Genomic DNA, 14,278 nt, shown 5'->3' with positions numbered 1-14,278 from the left:
ACTTCACACAAGCTAGTGTCATCATAAAGGATGGAATGTCAATTGAAATAAAACTGCCTCCGTAAGATGGGGCTATATGCAAGCCTGTAGAGCATTTTCTAAGATAGTTTTCAATGAGGGAGGGCCCAGCCCATTGTGGCTGGTGTCATTCTTGGGCTAGTACTCCTAGATTCTCTAAGAAAGCAGCGTCAGCAAGCCCCAGGAAGCAAGCCAGTAAACAGGATCCCTCCATGGACTCGGCATAAGCTCCTGTCTCCAGGTTCCTGCCTTGCTTGAATTCCTGTCCGTGCAGCCTTTAAAGATGAACTGCTATATGAAACGGTGAATTTTTTTATCACAGTAAGAGTAACCCTAACTAAGACAATATCATTAGTCCACTCCAAACAGTTACCTTAATGTAGAATTGTTCTATTATTATGCAGGATATTGTGAAATGTTTTTTTTTTCTAGAAATAAGAGATGAGAAATTTTTCTTGTTTTTTTTACATTTACATCTTCATGATTAAAACAAGTCAGAGGAAATTAGTTAGATGGCTGCTATGATTTCTAGTGTATTATTAAAAATAATTATGGTACTTTGCCATATGTTCTTGCCTTCTTCTTAAATATTACTTTTGGGATGAGACTTAACATCAACTAATTGCTAACTTCTAATATTCAAACACAGTCTTTAAAGGAATAAATAACTTAATAACAGATTCTAGAAATAATCTTTTCTAACTTTTAACGCTATACATAATACAGATAAATGGCCCATACAACTATAACCAAATGTGTCTTTGTTTATGAGAATATAGCTGGCTATTTTAGAATATAAATGTATCTAGTTCATCTACAAGCACTGAAATACATCAAAGAGCTGGAAATGTGGCTCAGTGGTACAGCCCTTTCTTAGCATGCGTGTGGCTCTATGTTTGATCATCCACATCGTAAAATTAAATTATAGTATTAATACTAAAGGAACTGTGAAAGATTTGGCTAGCCATTCTGATTGAGAAAATATTTCAGTTGTTACTGATTGCTTTCAGAACAGCCTAGTAAATTTCTCAAATTTACTATCTACAAGTACCTTCATTTTTAAATTATGCCGCTGTGTTGCATGAAGCCAAATTCCAAGTTGTTTGTTTTGTATTTGATAAGTATGGAAAGAATTGGAGTTTGGCATACACAGAAATCCAGGTAGATGTGTTCTCTGAACTTGTCTCAGCCACATAGCAGCTATGGCATTGGGAAGAGTTATTTAACCTCCCTAAATTGTGATTTCCTCAGTTAGCAGAGAAGAAAATGTACTTCCATGACTGGAGAGATGTCTCCGTGGTTAAGAGCGCTGGCTGTTCTTCCAGAGGACCCAGATTTGATTTCCAGCATCCATATGGCAGCTCACAACCATCTGTAACTCCAGTTCTAGAGGATCCAATGCCTTCTTCTGACCTCCATGAGCACTGCCTGCACATGCTGCAATACATACATGCAGGCAAAACATCCATATACATAAACATAAAACTTTGTCTCTAAGAAAATTACTTATAGGCTTGGCATAAAGGTTGTAGAAGATGTCAAGCATTCCCTGTTCTTTTGATCCCTGTACCTTACTCCCCCTACTCTTAATGGCTCTGCCACAATAAATATGTTTCAGTGTTCAAAAGACCTAGCTGGTCACTCTTAGATATGGATAGTTATTTTCACTCAGGCTGATTACTTACCATAAAACATAGCACAGAACTAAAAGCACCTTCACCACTGTAGGCTTTCTGTATAACGTTATCTCTATGATTTAACTGTGTAGTCTACTGTTTGTCTGTAGAGGCCTTTAAGACTACTGTTGGCAATGGATTTCTACAAGACGTCTTGTGTAGGACATGTTTATCCAATTGTGAGCAATAAAGCAGTATAAACAATATCTGTAACTATGCTGCAGTTGTATATTGGTCTTCTATGTGGGCTTTAGATAAAGTGTTAAAATAAAAGCCCAGCCTGTCTTACAACTGCTTCTATCATCCAGCGGCAGTCCTGTGAACCAAATTGATATCAACATTAATTTTTCATTGGGTCTATGACTTCCAGCTTTTAAAAGAATCCGAAGCAGTGCTATTCTGTTCACCCTTTCTCAAGGAATTTTGTTCTTCAGAATTCACACCTTTGTATTTTAGGAATGCCTAATGTAGTATATTTGACACGGGGAAATCAAATCTAAAATAGCGTTTCTGGCTCTAAAACGATTGTATGAAGTGTTTTCCCTTGCCTGAAATCTACCTTAAAAAGGTAAGGCAAGAAAAAGATGAGATTGAGCCATGTATTGCTTATTGCTATTGCTCATAAGTTCACAAGAAAATGCCTGCTTTGCTGTTCATGAATGGTCAGAACTGTCGTCTAGATACCTGACCTCTTTTTTCTCTCTGCTGCAATTTTTCGTTAAAACTGCCTTCCCGATAATCATAGCCCAATAGTTTTTTTTGTTGTTTTACTGGTTTCCAGGAAGCGGTAGTGAAATCTCATCTTTATAAGATCAAATATAATCGCAGGCTACTTCCTGAACAGTCAGTGGCTTCTCTGTACACTTTAAATTTCATCCCTTGACCTTCTTTGGCTCTTCCTCTTAGCCTCTGCCTACAGGCATGACCTGCATTTTTATGAATCTGGTATTCATTTTCCTTAAATCTTGTTTATATATTCCCTGCTAACAGGGTGAGAGGCATGCCAGAAGGATGCAGAACAAGCCGTTCAACTCTAATGAACACTCACTGGGTTAGACACTTGGCTGTTCTACCCACATCTTTACCAAATAGGATAAGCCAGATATTGTGGGCCTTCTTTATAGATGACATATAAAAAGAGACTTTAAAATATTTTGTAATTTTCTCAAACTCTTAAAACATAAGTGACAGAAGTTAGAATCTAAAAATATCGCCCACCAGTCTACTTCTCTGTGTGATCACATCAATCAAGGCCAACATTATCTCCTGCTGCAGTGGATGGACTGGACTACAAATGCAGTTCTTTCCTCTTTCATCTTCGACCTTTCTAAATCTCCAAAGAGCAGTTTCTTTAAAGCTTAAACAAGATAAGGTCACTACGTTACTTTATTACTATTTTTCATTTTTTGTTTTGAGTTAAAAATAGATTCATCTCAAATAAAATACATCCAGGCCACAGTTTCCTGGCTGTCCACTCCTCCCCACTCCTAAGTGCCCACTCCCCCATTTCCCCTCCCCCTCCATCTCAATTAGAAAACAGCAGGCCTCCAAGAGACAACAATCAAACATGACAAAACAAAATACAATAAGACAAGGAAAAAAAAAACTCTTACTGAGACTGGAGAATACAACCCAACAGGAGTATATTTTACAAATCAGACAAATGAGTAAAAAAGACATACACTCTCAAAGTTAGGAGTGCCAGAGAACAGCAAGGTAATAGCCACAATACATACACAGAGACCACTTGAGTCCTGTTTAGTTGATGGGATTGGCCATGTTCTCCTGGTGTCCTCTAACCCCTCTGACTACTACTATCTTTCTGTCCCCTATTCTGTGGGGTTTCTCAACCCAGAGGGGAGGGACCCAATGAAGACCTCCACTTTGGACTCCATTTCCACTTAATGTCTGCCTGTGGGCTGCTCTCATCTTATACCAGAGGAATCTTCTCTGATGACAACTAGATAAGGCACCAATCTATGAGTCCATCAGAACTTTTTTTTGGGGGGAAGTTGGGTCTACCCTAAGTCTCTTGGCTATTCAGTCTCTGATTCCTGGCCATCCAGGAAGTGTAGGACATGGGCTTTCTCTCCTGGCATAATCCCCAAGTTAAACCAAAAATTGATTGACTGCTCACATGAGTTCTGTACCACCATTGCAACAGTACATGTTGCAGGCAGGGCAGATTGTAGGTTGAGGGTTTTATGGCTGGAGTGCGGTCCAGGTTTCTCTTTGGAGTACCTTCAGGCACTAAAGAGACTAGAACCTGGGGATGAAGGCTCCATGCAGGTAATAACTCAACATCTTTATGTTCAATGAGCTATGAGCAAGTTGTCCTAGGCAAAGGGGCCCTGCTGATCATTTTCAGAGTGCAAGCCTCTGCTCTAGCATCAGCCTGGGTTGTTTGGGGATCTCCCTGGGAATCCCTTGACAAACAACTCTGCTGAATGGAACCCAGTCATTCCACTGAGAGCCTTGCCTGGTTACAAGAAATGGCCAATTCAGAATCCCTATCCTCCAAATCTAGAAGTCCTCGCTAGGATAACCATCATAAATTCTAGGGAGTTTCCACTGCACTCGGTTTATGAGAAAAGCTGCAATGAACATGGTTGTGATGTGGACTTTCCCTTTGTATGCTGTGAATACCATTAATGAATGAAGAAACTGCTTTGGACCTGTAGCAGAGAAGAACTTAGGTAGGTGGGGAAAACTAAGCAGAATGCTGGGAGAAAGGAGGAGGAGTTAGAGAGGAGCCATGTAGCCCACCGTACACAGATGCCACAGTCAGCCACAGTCACGTGGCTATACACAGTTTAATTGAGATGGGTTAAATTAATATGTAAGAATGAGCCAATAAGAATTAATGACTACTTTTATCTCACAGGGGCTTAGAATTAAATTGGGTCTAATTAAATTGTTTATCTGATCTTGAATTAGCTTTGATTTGTGAGATTTGTGATACCTATTGATAAAATTATTCTTTTCTTTTAGATTTTTTTTAATCTGGTAGAATACAGGTTTTTTTATTTATTAATTAATTTTTCCAGCCCAATAAAATTTTTTCTCCCTCTCTCCTCTCCTCCCAGTCCCTTCCCCCAACCTCCCTACCCCACATCAACTCCACCTCCTTTCTCTTCAAACAATTGTAGGCCTACCCTGTATCTAAGCCAACCATGCCATATCAAGTTATAATAAGACTAATCACCTCCTTTCCTATCAAGGCTAGATGAGGCAATCCAGTAAGAGGGAAGCAGGTAGCAGAGTCAGAGACAGCCCCTACACTCACTGTTAGTAGTCCCATGAGAACACCAAGCTACACAAGGATAAGCAAGCTACACAGAGGGGACTAGGTCAGTCCCATACCATCTCTCTGGTTGGTGATTGAGAGTCTGTGAGCCGTTTTGAGCCCAGGTTAGTTGATTCTGTGAGGTTTTCTTTGTGCTGACCTTGACTCTTTTGATTCCCACAATTCTTCCTTCCATCATCTTCTTCTAAAGGATTCCCTGAGCTCTGCCTAATATTAGCTGTGGGTCTCTGCATCGATTTACATCAGTTATTGGGTGAAGTTTCTCTGATGAGTGATGTGGGAGATCCTTCTGTATATGTGTTGCTTTTAGTGGTTGATGGATAAAGCTGCTTGGACCAATGGCTTAGCAGAGTAAAGCTAGATGGGAAATCAAAACAGAGATAAAGAGAGAGAGTGGGTGGAGTCAGGGAGACTCCATGTAGCTACCAAAAGAGATAGATACCATATCCTTACCAGTAAGCTAAGAGATGCTTGCATGCTTTTCACCTGCATTTATAGTACATGGGACCATGTCCAAAGTGGGCAGCTATCTTAAGGGCTATTGGCTGAAGCAGTTCCCACAGCAGATGACAACTGGACAAGGTAACAATATATGAGTACAGCAGAATATCATTAGGAATCATTTCATTGACTTTTTAATTCCCAGTTACATCTGGTTCTATCCTAGGCCTCTGGGCTGTTCAGTCTCTGGATCTTGGCCCTCCAGGCAGTGTCAGGGGTGGGTTACCTCTCATGGTATGGGTCTCAAGCTGAACCAGACATTAATTGACCACTCCCATAATTTCTGTGCCACCTTTACTCCAGCATATCTTGTCAGCAGGGGAAAAGTTATGTGGCCTGGTGTGAGTTCAAATCCCTCCATTGGAAGCCTTGTTTGGTTATAGGAAATGGCTGTTTCAGGCTCTGTATACCCCATTGCTAGACTCTCCCTCATATTCCTGGGAGATCCATTATACTAGGTTACTAGCTTGTTCCTCAAGGAAATGTAAATCAAAACAAATCTGAGATTCCATCTTATACCTGTCAGAAGGACTAAGATCAAAAGCTCAAGTGACAGCTCATGCTGGAAAGGAAGTGGAGCAAGGAATGCACTCCTCCGCTGCTGGTAAGAGTGCAAACTTGAACAACAATGTTGGAAATCAATATGGCAGTTTCTCAGAAAAGTAGGAATTGACCTACCTTAATACCCAGCTATACCACTCCTGGACATACACCCAAAGGATGTTCTATCATATCACAAAGACAGTTGCTCATCTGTGTTCATCGCAGCTTTATTTGCAATATCAAAAACTGGAAACTAGAAATAACCTAGAAGTTCTTCAAAGGAAGAATGAGTAAAGAAAATACAGTACATTTCCACAATGAAGTATTACTCAGCTGTTAAAAACAATGACGTCATGAAATTTGCTGGCAAGTGGGTGGAAGTAGAAAACATCATCCTGAGTGAGGTAGCCCAGACCCAGAAAGATAACCATTATATTATATATTATATACTCACTCAAAAGGGGATATTAGCTGTAAAGTAAAGAATAACCATGCAATATGGAATTGCTTAAGGCAGTCTGACAAATGAGGTTTTGCTCCGTTTCCTCCAGGAGGAATCCACCCTGGGCCTGGCATTTTCAAAGATTAGATTTGGAAATCAAGCTTTGCACCTGGGAATGTACTGAGGCAAGAAAGCTTATCCCTTCTCTCCGCTATTCTCATGCTGAAAGTGAGAATTTTCAAGTGAGACATGAAAGCAAAGACAACAAACCCTGCAGGATAATAGCCTCAGAGGACGTTAATAACAGCCATTTTTTTTAAAGCAAAGCTTACAGACTCCTAAATCCGTAGCCCAGCATTTAAGGCACATTGCAATGCAGTAGACCTGAAAACACACTCCTTAGTTACCAGGAGTAACCTGGCTCTGAGCCAAACAAGTCTTTAAATTGACTCTTGCTTCCTTCCCTTGGGATGACATTCTGCTGCTTCAAACAGAATTGCAATGGACACACATGGAAGAGAAACGAAGCTACTCCTAATAGTGTCTCTCTCCTCAAGTCTGTGTCCTGATCTAGCTAGGAACCTTAGGTGGCTAGGTTAAAGTCCTTAAAAGGTCAAAACAGTCTAATTGCTTCATATGGATAACTTGGCAAAAAGTTTATGTTTTACTCATTCTAGTCTGCTGTTCAGGTAATACCAGACTGATATATTTCTAACATGCAGGCAAAATAAATCACTAAAAGGGATTTGCAAACGCCAGACCAACTAGGTTCTTTCATTCTGCTTGGCAGGCACATGTTTAAAGATCTGCTGCTACAGCATGGCCGTTGCACATATCAGTATACAGTTGTGGTTGTGACAGAATTCAAGAGACCTTGTGAAGCCCAAGTCAGAGAAAATCCTAGCATAGAAGAGGGAAGTTATCACAAAGTCCTACCCATACCTGAGGAGTTATCAGCAATTTCTGGTGGTAGATGGTCCTGCACTAATACACCTATGGGCAGCACTAAGTGGAGTCTAAAAGTTAGCCCACTCTGAGTTGGCTCAAAAATTAGTACATGAAATTAGAAGGCAATAGTGCTGGAGAGTATTGTGGAATAAATGGAGTTTAAAGAATGAGGGTTAGACTTAAACATTTTAAAGCTAAGTAACTTTAAAAAATAATGTTGCCTTTGGTGGTGTGGACACAAGAACTGACCCCAGTGGTGAGGATGAGGGAGAGCTGGTCCCACCCCTCATGGAGGGGGTATCCTGGTAGAGGCCAGGGACTAGCAATCCATCTACTAGCCAGGCCAACATTCAGGGCTTTGTGTTGACCCACCTCAACATCTACCCCACCTATGACCTGCTGAAGCACGTGAAAGGATTGGACCTGCAGAATGAGAGTCACAGGATCTCCTTGACTTGAGGCAACAACAGGATCCTCAAGAGCAGTTTTGGTGACAGTCCAGTATTGATAGTGTTCCAGAAGCCAGAAGCCTTAAAACAGACCAATGACTCACTGCAATGAACACTTACAAGTAAAGTTGCTTGGAAAAAAGGATATACTGCATGACACCCCACAAATCACAGCTCTCAGTGTGACTCCAATGAACGAATAAGTGATGTAGATTGCTAAAGACAGAGAAACAACATGATTTTTTTTTATTTTAATTTCTATTTTTATTCATTTTCTTTGGCAGGGAAGTGATAATGTTGGACAGTGTATACTGAAGGACTGGAACTTGAGTAGTATGGGATACATGATATGAAATTCCCAAAGAATCCATAAAAAATTTTTTAAAGAACTCTCAATGAAAATATCGAGTTCATTTCTGTTCTCATCCCACGATGGTGTGTTTGTGTAGCTGTCTTTGTGTGTCTACACTTGGAAAGTTCAGCAATTTACAGCTAACATTGAATGAAGGATGGAACATAATCAAACTAAAGGAATTTTATGTGCTTGCTATTCAACTTCTCTAAAATAGTAAAACCCTTTGGAAGCACTTGTGTTGGAGAATACTGCTTCATGCACGCTGCATTTCTCTTCAAGTTTGCGGAACAATCTACTCTCTTTGATGAATGCAGAACCATCATTGTGATTATTAATTATTTTGTTTGACTCTAAAGCCAAGTGATGTTTCCCATAATTATTACTCATACAGAGAGCCCCACTGTATGAGCCCAAGGCTCCCAATTCACAATGTTCTCAAATGATTAGCCCATAAGGATAGCTTCTTCCCTGCTTTGGATATTGTCTCTGACTTTATACACACTTGGAAATCAGGTCACTCTTCATTCTTAGTAAGCTGTAAGAGTAACTACTGTTCTTTTAATTATTTATACACTAAGTGCTCTCACAAAACATCAGAGGCAATGGAGCCATACTGCAATTTTTAGAGCAATAATAGCCATTTGTTTTTATTGTCTCTGTGTTTCTTTCCTCATTTCTCCATGATCTTGAAGTTGGAGAATGTTATTTGCCTAGTGAATTAAAATATTTTAATTAATAATCCATAATTGTATTTATCTATGGAGTTCAGCATCATGTTTTAATGGCAACTCAATGACCTAGCTTGTTTATATTCTTTTTGTGAAAAATATTTTACTGTACTGGACAGCTTAAAATACCTTTAAAGCTTATTGTTCATTTCCACTGAAAACTTTGTTTTATTTTTTCAGCATCTCCTCCTTTCTGTATGCTCCCTCACCTAACACTTGATAACTGTGACTTTACTCTCAACTATGATTTCAGCCTTTTTACATTGCTTTATGTATAAAAGAGATTGTGTAATAATTCTCATCCTACTTTTATTTTATTTCACTCAGTATGTGTTTGTCTTCTAGGTTCATTCATGTTCTGGTCAATGATGAGGTTGCACTTCCTTTATGTGTGAATACTACCTCATTGTATCTAATAACATGTTTTCATTGTGTAATCATTGACTCATAAAGAATTACAGTATGTTCATGTCTTAACGCTTTCTAAATAGTGCACAGTAAAATGAAGACACAGACGTCTCTTTGGCACATTGAATCTATTTCCTTTGCATATCTGTCCAGGGGTTGGATTGTTTATTCATATGGTAATTTTGTGTTTTACTTGTCTCGGTACTCTCCATACTATTGTTTTTATAGTGGCTGAATTAATATACTGAATCCTATTTAAAAGAAAATTAATTCTATATACATAGGTAAGAAAATTCCATGATTTAAAATAGTCTAGTCATCCATTGCTTGTGATAATAAAAAGGAGAGTACAACACTGTTACTATCTTCATTCTTCGGGTTTCTTCTATGAAAAATGGTATAACATTTAATAATCTTCCACGATTGCCTTATTGCTTATAAGCATCAAAGATCATTCTAGATGTTGAATGACATAGTTAAAATATTTAATAATCTTGCCTTTGTACTTTCTGTTACAAACTTTTATTTTCAATCACTTTCTAAGTAGGTTTCTCACCTATCTAATTTAGGGAACTTGATTGATTCAATTTCTCCCTACCACTCATTTTCCATTCCATTAAGAGACCGCAATTTATTCCCACGGCTCATAAATTAAGCTTCTTTCACATTAATGCGCTTTCCACACTAGTCTCTCTACCTATAATGTCTTCTTCCCTGTTTTCTAAATTCCATCTATTTCTTCTGACTCGAGAAGCATCTCATCATTTCATGAAGTCTTGTTTTTATCTCTTGGTTTCCATCTGGACCTCCTTCTAATTGAAGGCCTTCTATTGCCTATCATTTATTAAAGACTTGTGTTCTGGATGCTGTGCAAAAGATTTTACAAAATTGCTCCCTGGAGCATCTGAAGAAACACCCCAGCTATTTAGGTATTGTTTAATATATAGTGAAGCCGGAGACATGAAAGGGGAACAAGGAAGAGGAAGAATCAAACTTACGCCTATTTAGCTGCTTTGCCTTATGCTTTCCTTGGGTGCTGAAAAGAGAGAATTTATAACAAGAGATTAGACTCCCAGGAAAAGAGGGCATGTAGTCTTTCCAAAATTCCTACCTGAAGTAGCATACCCACTCACTGATACTGTAAACCCTGGTCAGATTTCTTATATAATGCCTGAGCCTTCTTGGTGCTCACTGATGAACTTTCTACATAATTATAGAGAGATTTTATACAATTTTCCTTTCCAGGAGTGCATAGCATTTTTCCATTTGCACTTACTTTCTCAACTTCATGTTTCTTCTCTTTGTATCTCCATTCACCGCTTCAGTTCTATTTAACACACTGCAGAATAAGATCACGTCCTTCTTGGAGTACTGAAAACAATAATAGTTTTCACTACCTGACAGCAATGTTATATTTACTGAAATTCACGTGGGAGTATTATTAATAGGAAAAGTTACCACCAGTTATTTAAAAGCTCAGAGGAAATGTACCCTTATGGTTAAGATCATAACTACTGAAGTATAAGTATCTAGGTTCAAAATCTTACAGCTAACTGTTTGTTAGCTATGTGATCTTGGGCATTTTTAACAGTGCTGTAAAATCATTCTCTTACATAGAAAATGAAGATAGTAACAGTGTTTGCTATCGAGCATTATTGAAAAAATTAAATAAGATTTGGCATGTACAGTTCATTGAGCTGTGCCTAGTTCATCATAAGTCTTACGTATGTTGCTGTTTATATAGATAATATTTTCCACTATTCACTAGCTATTGTTTTGCCTAGAGAAATACAATCACAATGAAAACAAAGAAAAGCCAGTTATCCCAAAATGGTTGTAGTACCTATGACTTGAGTGATTTTTTTCTGGTTAGTTCAGAAAGGAAATAAAACTAATATTTTTTATGAAAAGTATCTTGTATTCAGATTGATTATCTTCTGATAATCCTATTTATTTTCTTTGCCAACTTGTTGCTTTTCTATGTCTCCTAAGTCTAATACCAGCCTAAGGCCAGTGACCTCCTGATAGCTTAACTCAAATAGACTTATGTCGCATCCTACCTGCTGCATCTATGTTTCCTCTCCACCTATAGTTCACACTGCCTGATGGTCGTGAAAAAATCTCCATTATAACCTTTAAGAGAGAATCCTGTGTCCCCCAACAATATTCACTTAAGGTTCAAGACTGTGTGTGAGTCCTATAGTTTGACAGATTGAACACTAGTCTGCCGCCCCAAAGGAATATGACAGAACTCTGCTTATATTGATATTTTACGTCATTGCTGATGAAACTAATTGCCCCAAAGGCCTTGTAAACAAAAGGATCAATCAGTGGGCTATTTTCTTTTCTCCTAGCAGAGATATTTTATAGTAAAGAGACAATTTCAGTGTACTTTCCTGAATGGTGTGTGGCAAAATGAAAAATGTAGTCAGAATTTCATTTTTCACTCAAAACAAGGGACCCATGTGAGCAAATATTTTGTGTGGGGTTTTAATCAAATATATTCATACTATCTCCCAGCCTTCTATTCTTTCACCAGTGCAGTTTCCTTTTGAAGCTTCAATAACTACTGTGGAATTCATCAAGTGCTCATACACAATATGTTAGGAGAAACAGCATAGAACCTGGCAAAGTGAAGAAAACTGGATCAATTTCCCAGTTGTAACATTTGCCAGATAAGTGACTGTAAGCAAGTCAGTTAAACTTCTCTTATCTGCGACACATAGAAAATGAGATGTGCTTCACCAGGAGCCAGGGCGAAGAAGCAATAACTACGGTGATAGACTCAGAAGAACTCGGTGACACACAGAGCCCTTATGGCACCTTTATAGCTTGTTCTTCGACACTATCATCATGCCATAGAAAACTGTAAGTGACGTCAGTTTTACCTTCCAACACTAACACAGTATCTCAGGCAGTGTTCCTTGCTGAAAGGAGGAATTTTGTTCCTAATGTTTATGAGATTTGGCAAGAATTCCTCATCAATATTTAGTTGATCATATAAATGAATTCAAAGAAAAACACACACTTGGTGTTTAAAATTAAAGACAGAACTATCACTTGCATTCCTTCTATATTTCCCATGATGCCAAGACTAAACAAATAATTGGTACTAGATAAATACTTGCTTATTCATTTTCTGTTCCTTTCTTTGTTAATGCGACAACAAAGATATTTATATGCAGTAGACTTTACTCAGTCATGAAAAAGAAGAAAATTAGCACATTAATGAATCGGCATTCTGTTTGCACCTCAGAATTCCTCACTTATTCAGCAAAGAAACATGTTGATGGTTTCCCATTGCATATGAGTTTAAGTAACTAGCAATTAAGACAGGGTCTTTGCTATCAGGGCAAGATAGAAAAAATCAAATGTGTGATCATTTATATACCTAGGATGTTTACACAGTCATTCCATTGGTTAAATTATTTTCTGTAACTGGGGTTGTATCTCAGTGGTGGTAGAGGCCTTACATATGTTATGCCCTAAGAATCAGCTCAGTTCCAGAAAGAGAGAGAGATAATATGTTAGTTTCCCTGAATATCATGCACAGGATTTGTTTTGGTTCCCTGAATGCATCCCCTGGGGGAAAGAAAAACTTTAGGTGGTTTGCAAACAAAGGGAGAGAGAAAGAAGTGAAGTAAGGCAATGCTCGCAAAATTAGGTCTGGTATTTACCCTAACTTCAATAAGCTCACCTTTCTCTTTTGCTGAAGAAATGGTAAATCAGGTCTACCATATAGATTTAGAAAATGGAGAAAAAAATCTAAGTATGGTGTTGCATGCGTGTAAAAATATAATTTTGAAGAATGAGAAAAAATTATGTGTCCTAGCCCAACCTGGGCAACATAGTGAGTGTGTGTGTGTGTGTGTGTGTGTGTGTGTGTGTGTGTGTGAGAGAGAGAGAGAGAGAGAGAGAGAGAGAGAGAGAGAGAGAGAGAGAGAGAAATATGTTCCAGTGTCCCACAGAGACTGAAAGAGAATAAAGAAAATCCTGGAAATGCTGTCTATCTGATTAAGCTCCATGCAGCAAGAAACTCATGAATAATTTTCTACTATATTTTCTAGTTTGTAAATCCAGCTATAACATCCCCAAACCGCCCCAAGTTTTATGTGATAAGTATAGATGTTCTTCCATCTGTTTTATTATTTTCCTTCCTTTAGCATCTGAGTTCATGCCATCTATATTCCTCTTCCAGTACATGGAGTCCAACAGGGCTAGTTTGACTGCCAAAAATAGTGACAAGAAACATTTGTGGTCCATCTACCTTATTTCTGCAGCTCTCAAACTTCGGCATTGCAAGTGAATGTGACCGGAAACAGGAGACACGTCTTTAGAATTATTATCATGTTATTGCTGCCACTTCCCTCTTTACTGCGGCAGCACATTTAATTAAATTTTAGAAAGAGTTACAGATGGGGGGCGGGGAAAGAAAACTTTTTAAGCCACACAGATCAAGCTGATTTTTTGGAGCTTCAGAATGAATTTTTAAACTTGTTGAAGAGAAGCATACAAATCTGTAAGAGCAAGTCAAATAACGTACAAAGCCTCCATTCATTGTGTAGGCAGAATGGAATGCTGGAGCCCGGCAGCTCTCTAAGGAATGTTCCTTTGGCTTCGACTGTTCTGCTGGGAACAAGGAGGGAAACACATATATAAAATGAATTTCTAATGTCTCTGGCTTATTATGGCAAAATGATAAGAAAAGTTGGCTGTTTAATACAAACTGTCAGTTGCATATTCCAGGCCTCCATTCTTTGAGGTCCCTCCCACATCCACACGCCTGGCTACCATTTAGCCAGCAGTACAATGTGGCTGATTATGATTATTGACTGTCCAAGCCTGTGCTCTTAAACTCATTCTGCCGACAGAACGTAAGCAAAGTTGGCATTTTAAAGCAGGG

The 14,278-nt window shown here is 38.6% G+C and overlaps 1 protein-coding gene across 2 annotated transcripts in view; it reads left to right on the top strand.

Annotated features, from left to right (window-relative positions):
- The window catches only part of Dmd (dystrophin), a 1,759,261-nt gene that overhangs the window by 1,339,399 nt on the left and 405,584 nt on the right, over positions 1-14,278 (top strand). The gene's annotated exons all lie outside the window — the stretch shown is intronic.

Source organism: Microtus oregoni, unplaced genomic scaffold, assembly GCF_018167655.1.
Source record: "Microtus oregoni isolate MIOR12 unplaced genomic scaffold, Mior012 000079F_ref0000094, whole genome shotgun sequence".
Classification (NCBI taxonomy): domain Eukaryota; kingdom Metazoa; phylum Chordata; class Mammalia; order Rodentia; family Cricetidae; genus Microtus; species Microtus oregoni.
This window is presented reverse-complemented; position numbering and strand designations above follow the sequence as displayed.